An 8344-nucleotide genomic window follows, 5' to 3' on the forward strand; every position below is an offset into this window, starting at 1 on the left:
GGGGGCTGGAGGTGTGGCTCAAGCAGTAGAGTGCCTGCTTTGCAAATCTGAAGCCCTGAATTCAAACTCCAGTCTCACCAAAGAAAGAAAGAAGGAAAGGAAGGAACCAGGGAGGGAGAAAGGGGGAGGGAGGGAGGGAAGGGGAGGGGAGAGAGAGAGAGAGAGAGAGAGAGAGAGAGAGAGAGAGAGAGAGACCTTCCAAAGTTTACAGTCAAGGGAACAGATGATTCCCCTTGGGGTCTGAGAGGGGCTCTAGACAAGGTACATGGGTAGGTTGTGGGGAGAATTGAATTCTTAAAAAATCAAATTGTTGGGGACAGAGCCTTGTGTCATGAGGAGATCACAGCTCTGGCTGGCATCATCCTTGCAACCTGTGAGACAGCAACAGAGGATTCAGTTAAGCTATGCCCAGCCTCCTAAACTGACATAAGTGTGCATTGAGGCAGGCTATTATGTTTGCACCAGTTTATTACACAGCAATAGAAAAGGGATACACATGTAAATTGATGTAATAATGCAAATAATGATACCAATATGAGCCTGGACCTGAGGGAAGACAAAGTCAGTGATTTGAATTATATAGTATAGATTGAATAACGTGTGTGTGTGTGTGTGTGTGTGTGTATAGAAGTTCCTTAAGAACAGAATGGAATGAGTAACGAAGAAGCAATACTTGGAAATTCAGCATATAGTTTTCCTGTATAAAGATACGATTTTTCCTGTTAAGCAGGGTCTACATTATAATTTCTAAATAAGACAGTCATGGTGGTACATGTCTGTAATCTCAGCACTCAGGAGACTGAGGCAGGAGGATTACAAGTTCGAAGCTAGCTGGGCTACATAGCAAGATAGATAAATAAACAAACAAATAAAATCAACTCTTAAAATCTAACTGATGAAAAACAAATTACCTACAAAGACATGATAATTAGACCGGCAGAAATTCTCTCATCAGCTGCAACAGGTGCCAGGAAATGTGTGTCTGCAAAGATTTGAAGGAAATAACTTGAAATTGTACACCCTCTAAACTGTTATTTTTAAAAAGAACAAAATAAAGACATTTCCAAAGTATAGATTAAGTATTACTATTCAGAGACTCTTACTTCAAAAAATATATATTAAGAGGCTGGAGGCTGGTGTCTCACGCCTGTAATCCTAGCTACTAGAAAGGCAGAGATCAGGAGGATGGCAGTTCAAGGCCAGACTAGGCAAATAATTTGCAATACTCCATCTTTAAAATACCCAACACAAATAAGTGGGCTGACCAGAAACTGGAGGCAATCTAAATACGTCCACCAACTGGTGAATGAGTGAACAAAATTTAGCATACCCATCCAGTGAAGTACTACTTGGTAATGAAATTGAATACAGATATAAGCCAAATCTCAAAACACTACTAACTGAAAGATACCAGATACAAAATTTACAATTGTATGGCTCCATCTTAAAGAAATGTCTAGGAGAGATGTACTTATAGAGACAGAAAGTAGATTAAGGTTGCCTATGGTTGAGGGTGCGAGTGGTTGTTAATTGTAAATGGCAAGAGGGAATTTTGGGGGGGGGTGATAGAAACGTAGCAAACTGCATCATAGTGCTGGGGTTGCACAACTTTATAAATCTACTAAAAATTATTGAACTGTACACTGTGATCAGTAAATTTTATGGTACATCAAAAAAAAAAAAAAGTGGGCTGGTGGAGTGGCTCAAGTGATAGAATGCCTGCCTAGCAAGTATGAGGCCCTGAATTCAAATCCTAGTACCACCACCAAAAAAAAAATGTTAAGAAAGGTAATATGATCGACAAACAGTAAGATAAAACATTGGTAAGTACAATTGACTATTGGTCGTTTAAGATATAGATCATTTAAAATTAAAATAGTGAGGTATCATTACACACCTATCAGAAAGCTAACAACACTGAATACAGGATAATGTTAAAAGCCTGACTTCTCTGTATCATATTATGAAGGTGACACATGTCATTATACATTTATCTAAAGCCATAGAAGGTACAGCACTAAGAGAGAACCCTAATGCCAACTATGAACTTTGATAATTGTGTGTTGATGCAGGTTCATTAATTGTGAGAAATGCACCACTCTGGAGGGTGCTGCTGACCATGGAGAGGCTGTGTGTGTGGTAGAGGGATGTATGGGAAATCTGTATACCTTCACTCAATGTTTCTGTGAAGCTAAAACTGGCTGTGGTCACTGTTTATAGAAAGGATCAATGCTAGTCTCATGGAGTGAGTTACTTCCCATGAGAGTTGGTTGTTATAAAAAAGAGTGAGCCTGGTCCTTGAATTGCTCTGATTTCCTGCCTCACCATGTGATATCTATACATTCTCACTACTGTGATGCATAGTGAGACCTCTTCCATGCGGTCTCACCAGAGACTAAACAAATGGAGCTGCTGGATCCAGAACTTTAAAACTCTCAAATTGTGAGATAAATAAACCTCTTTTATTTATAAAGTATTCAGTCTCAGGTATTTTGTTATAGCAACCAACAGATGACACCATTTTTTTTTCTCACTTCCTTCCCAACTAATGACAAAGCCTAATTCCTGGACTTGCCTTCTCTGCAAACAGTCTCCCAAGATTGAGTTCCTGGCAGTGCTTCTACTGTACAAGGTGCTTACTTACTTCTGTGCTATAAGAAATTATTTTATAGATCAGTAGTCTAATAATTTAAGTATGCAACGTAATACTTTGTGTGTGCTAAAAATACAGAGTCTTGAACTGCACCCAAGACCTTCATGATCACAGTCTCATGATGGGCTCCATCAGCCTGATTATGACACAGGTCATCTAAAGGAGGCACCTTGAGATAAGAGGCAGTGAGAAATGAACAGTGTGTGAGGAAAACAAGGGTGTAATCAAATTTATATTTTGAGGAGACACTTTTAAAAGAAATATAAAGCAGGACATGGTAGTTCATGGCTCATGAAAGAGGATCACGAGTTTGAGGCCAGCCTGGGCTACATGGCAAGACTCTGTTGCAAAACACAGACATTTTAGTGTGGAAACTCATTATGCAAACATTGAGTAGCTAGGGTATGGGTGTGGGGAGCACCTGCTTAGCTCAAAGACTTGAGTTCAAGCCTCAGTACCAAAAATAAATAATAACATGCTTACATACATATAAATAAAAAATGTAAAGAGCAAAGTGGAGCTAGAAAAAGACTGGACTCCCAAAGTAGTCACCTTTAACTTTTTCAGGGCAGTTATCTTCTTGCTTTGTTAAGTAGTAGTCACATAATATCAACTTTGTATCCACTTTTCTCCAGAGTACTCAGATCCTTGCTTGTTGGTTCCATGGCTGGAGTTCATTTGTGCAAGGAAGGGAGGAGCTAGAATGTAAGTGCAACATAAATGTGGATGCAGTGTGTGTTAGGGATAGGTATGTGTTATTTTTAAATTAGTTCTCACCAATGACTACCCAGTTCGTAGGACACTTGTTTCTTACATTCAAATATACAGACCCCTTTTTAAAAATTTAAAATGTTCTCACCTCTCCCTAATGCTAGCTTCAATTCTTTTTATTAGAGTCTCACTTAAAAAACCAAATTAAACCTAAACCAAAATAAAATCTTTTTTCCTTTCTCCTTTTATTTTATCATTTTTACATTTACTTACATGTGTATACACTGTTGTGCCACCTCCGCCCAACCCCCACCGACCCCCAACATCCCAACAATAAAGTAGTATGCCAATAACTCTTACACAACTATTAAATTTGAAAAATAAATACAAACCAGATTTTTGAAACCAATAAAATTCGAATGAACATCATGAATTAAAACTGAATTATGATATGCTTGGCTGAAACTAAATTACTCCTTCACAACATGAGTATGGTACTGATGGTGACACTCTGTTCCCAGCCTGGCACCCATAGCCTACAACAGGCTCCTGGGCAGTAGACGACTTTCTAGAATTCACCTCTTGAACTGAGTTGAATGCCCGCCAAGAACTTCTATTTCTCTGTCTCCACCCCAGATGAGTTATGCTGGTTGTAATTGTTCATTTAAACCCGAAGTTTAATTAAATATTTCACAAACTGGTGGTTAATTGTGAAAAGACAGAAGTAGCTTTTATTAAAAAAAATATATTGTGCATCCTGAAAACACTGAATGACTAAATTGTTATGCCACATGCAGGTGAGACAAAAAATATTAGCCCAAATTCCCAAGATCTAGAAAACAATCATTTCGTAACGAATTCAAATTCTGTCTGTCTTTTAAAGAAATGGTAACATTATCAATATGAACTATTTAAAAAATAGATAATGGCAATCTAGTTATTAGACTCACAAAAAAGACCTTGACCCTGTATCAGAACACAGGTAGTAAGTAAAATTAAAGTGGCTTACAATTAAATGTTGAAGGTAGGCACGACATTATCAATTTTTTTTATTAAGCTGACCAAACTTTTGTTTGATCATTTGAAAGAATGCAACTCTTCATATGTATTAAATCTACATTCATCCTTTCCTTATCATTCCATAACAAAGCAAACAGTACTACTCTTATGATGCCTACCTGCTATGGTTTGAATGTTATTTTCATCTCCAAAATTCATATTGAAACTTAATCTGCTTCAAAATTCAGCTGAGTATGGGTGATGCATGCTTGAGGTGCTGTGGGTTCTTGTTGAAATGGACCCAGTTGCTGTAAGTTCATGTCCAGCGGAACAACAAAGCAACACCTCACTTTATCTTAAAAAAAAAAAAAAAGTAAGAAAGAAAAGGAAAAAAAAACAGACTGTTGTTCAAATTCTAGGTGCTATGAATTCTGATTTTTAAATAAATTGCTCAGTGTTATGATACTCTTTTATAATAGCACAAATGGACTAACACTTGATGCAATCCTTAAAGAAAAAATATGGGACTTGCAAGTGATTGGCAGTTATTTCCTGTTTATAAAAACAGTCTCCCAGAATATAAGGGGTATTACTTTTCTATTGTTATAAAAATGAAATTTGAAATTTCATTGGAAACCATGCAAATTCCAATGAGTGCATGAGCATAACACAGTATTGTAGAAGACAAAATTGGTTCCCAAGAGGTCACTGGCACGTTTGCTCCATCTCATGTGTGTGACTTTCCAAAGTTTTAAAGTAAGTCAGGGACAGATAAGCGATGAACAGAACAGAGAGGACTTGTCTTTCAAGCAAGAACATGCATTCCTGTTGGTATCTTCAGTTTTATCTTTAAAACCCGATGTTTTACTATACTTCCTAGATGGCAAAATATTAAAAGAATTACATTCTTTTGTAAATATATCATAGATAAAAAATCATTTTTCTCTAGCCAGAATAGGTTCTTATTCAAAATGGACCCCTGCATGAAAAGGATTAGCAAAAGAAAAATGGCAGTTTATTAACATGTATGTTTTATATGTGTGTATATCCACATGTACATATATATACGGGGAGAGACCCAGGCTTTCCAGCGGAATAAGATGTGGAGGGGAGACAGTGATATTGGTTACCCTGAGCCTCTACAGGCCTCGACTAATACTTGTGTCTTAGTTTCAAACAAAACATTTAAAAGAAGGAAGGAAGAAGGGAGGGAGAGAGAGAGGGAAGAAGGAAGGAAGGAGGGAAGGAAGGAGGGAGGGAGAGAGGGAGGAAAGAAGGAAGGGAGGAAGGAGGGAAGAAGAGGGAGTGAGGAAGGAAGGAAGGAGGGACAGGGACGGAGGGAGAGAAGGAGGGAGGGAGGGAGGGAGGGAGGGAGGGAGGAAGGAAGGGAAGAAGTTTAAATTTAAAATAGAAAAAATCTTACAGAATAAAGATATAAAGAAAGTATTTTGTACAACTGTATAATACACTTGTGTTTTGTGTTTTAACCTGTGTTATTTCAAAGGTATCAAAAAACTGAAAAAAAATTAAAATTTATTATATGCTGTTGATAAAGCAAAAAAAGTTATAGTAAGCTAAGGTTAACTTATTATTAAAGTTTTGGTTTTTTGTAAATTTAGTGTAGCCTAAGAGTACAGTGTTTGTAAAGTCCACAGAAGTGGATGGTAACATCCGGGGTCTTCACACTCACTCGCCCTCACTCACTCACTCACCCAGGGGAAACTCCAGCCCTGTGAGCTCCATTCAGGACATGCACTAGGCCCTTACCATTTTTGCTCTTCTACACCATGTTTTTACCATACTTTTCTATGTTTAGATACACAAATCCTTCTCATCTGCTATTGCCTGCAGTACTTGGCACAGTAACACGCCAGACAGGCCTATGGCTCTGAAGTAGGGCTGCACCACAGGTGTGTGGCAGGCCCTGCCATCAGGCTCTGTATGTACATTCTGTGATATTCACATGAAGATGACACCGCCTAACATAACTTCCAAGAGCTTCCCCTAACCTCTCCCTCACACTAAGTTGAATTAGGTGCTCATGTTCTGTGGTTTGCTCTTCACCCTCAAATGCACCTATATCCCTTGCACAAGATCGCCATTGTCTGTGAATCTTTTTTGCACTGTTAGCTTGAGGCTACTTGAGTAAGGTTTCTCACCTATATTCCTAGCACCTACCATAGCACCTGGCTTATATAATAGAGCTCAAAAAGTATCTGTAGAATGGGGGTCAAAAATATAGATCAAGAAAACTGGCCAGAGCCAGGCACCAGTGGCTCACACCTATAATCCTAGCTACTCAGGAGGCAGAGATCAGGAGGATTGTGCTTCAAAGCCAGCCTGGGCAAATAGTTCACAAGACCCTGTCTCGAAAACACCTTCACAAAAACAGGGCTGGTGGAGTGATTCAAGGTGAAGGCCCTGAGTTCAAGCCTCACACCACCAAAAAAAAAAAAAAAATGAAGAAGAAGAAAACTGGCCAGGCACAATGGCTCCATCTAGAATCCAAGCTACTTGAGAGACAGAGATCAGGAGGATTCTAGTTCAAATCCAGACTAGGCAAAAAGTTAGCAAGACCCCACTCAACAAACATGTTGGGAGTAGTGGTGCATATCTGTAACGTCAGCTATATAGGAGGCATAGGTTTTTGCCTACCCGGGCAAAAATGTGAGATCTTACCCACAAAATAACTTAAAAAGTAAAAAACAAAAAAAAAAGGAAACTGAACCCTATGAATATCATCGTATGCACACAAACTATTATTACTAGTAAGATAAATATGTTTCCTAGTTCAGTTAGAAAGATTCTGCTAAAATATTTTTACTTGGGAAGGAAAACTGTCATTAACACTTTTATAACTCCTTTAAGTCTCACGACAGCAAACAAATTAAAGATTCAAAACCCAAATGAAAAATTTGAAGTCTCTCTAGTTATTCTAATTTAAAGGAAAGACATTAAAACTTCAGATTTAGCGTCTGATTCTATGGGCTATGGTTGCTTGACAAGGCTTCAGTTGATTTCTGCCAAATACTAACATAAGATCTTATAACTTCCTTAAAAAAATCCATCTTGAAATTTCTGGACTGGGACTTCTGGCTATAGGTATTTACCACCTTCATTATCCCAAACTGCCTCTGAATGACAGTAAAGGGGTTTTAAAGTGTCCCCCCATTGGGAGGTTTCTGGATTGTGGTAGACCAAGTGTGGCAGATGCAAAGATACAAAAACCAGAAACTAAAGGCAGCATTCACACATCGAATGATACTCTTCAGCCATCTTCTTCTTGAGGTTCTCAGAATACTAATCTGCCAGAACTTTCCCTTTCAAAAGATTTGAAAATAGTCTTTGCAACAACTGATCAATCTCGAAAGGAAGAACTTAAAGATGCTGACATCAGGTGTTAAATCACCAGCGTCCAGACAGATCACCAGAGAGTGAAGCCCAAACAGGCAAGGCTCCTGAGAAGACTTTGCAAACATGAAAGAGAACAGGATGCTATGAAAAGGGAGCAGGTAAGAGGCATTCAAAAAACAAATGAATAAAACTCCCCAAAATTAAAATTATGGCCACACAATGGCCAAAACTGAATAATTAACAAAATAATAGTGATAGTTTTGGCTTACATCCTATGGAATAAAGCAAATACCCCCATGAGTCCTGACATATAAATAACTGAATATATAAATAATCCTTTTTTTTTGTGATACTGGGGTTTGAACTCAGGGCCTTATACTTTCTAGAAAGGTGCTCTACCACTTGAGCCACTCTGCCAGCTTTGAATGTACAAATAATTCTTATAAAAGAATTCCAAAGAGTGCATCTGGAAAGAATGAAGAAGACAGGAAAGTTACTATTGGAATACCATGGGATTAACTATTATGGGCAAGATGTACCAAAGTTGGATGCTAAAATTAGTGACCAAAAGTTTGAAGAGAATCAGGGTATCTTTATATTCTCAGTATACCATTTCCAAAATATGTA

The 8344-nt window shown here is 38.1% G+C and overlaps 1 long non-coding RNA gene across 1 annotated transcript; it reads right to left on the bottom strand.

The window, feature by feature from the left end:
- Positions 1-913: 913 nt before the first annotated feature.
- LOC141422352 (uncharacterized) lies at positions 914-4709 on the bottom strand. The gene is made up of 3 exons (XR_012446901.1): positions 4543-4709; positions 3206-3351; positions 914-982 (listed from the first exon to the last, which is right to left on the bottom strand). It is a non-coding gene; the product is annotated as an uncharacterized lncRNA (long non-coding RNA).
- Positions 4710-8344: the final 3635 nt, after the last annotated feature.

The sequence above is a fragment of the Castor canadensis genome, chromosome 4 (genome assembly GCF_047511655.1).
Source record: "Castor canadensis chromosome 4, mCasCan1.hap1v2, whole genome shotgun sequence".
Lineage (NCBI taxonomy): Eukaryota > Metazoa > Chordata > Mammalia > Rodentia > Castoridae > Castor > Castor canadensis.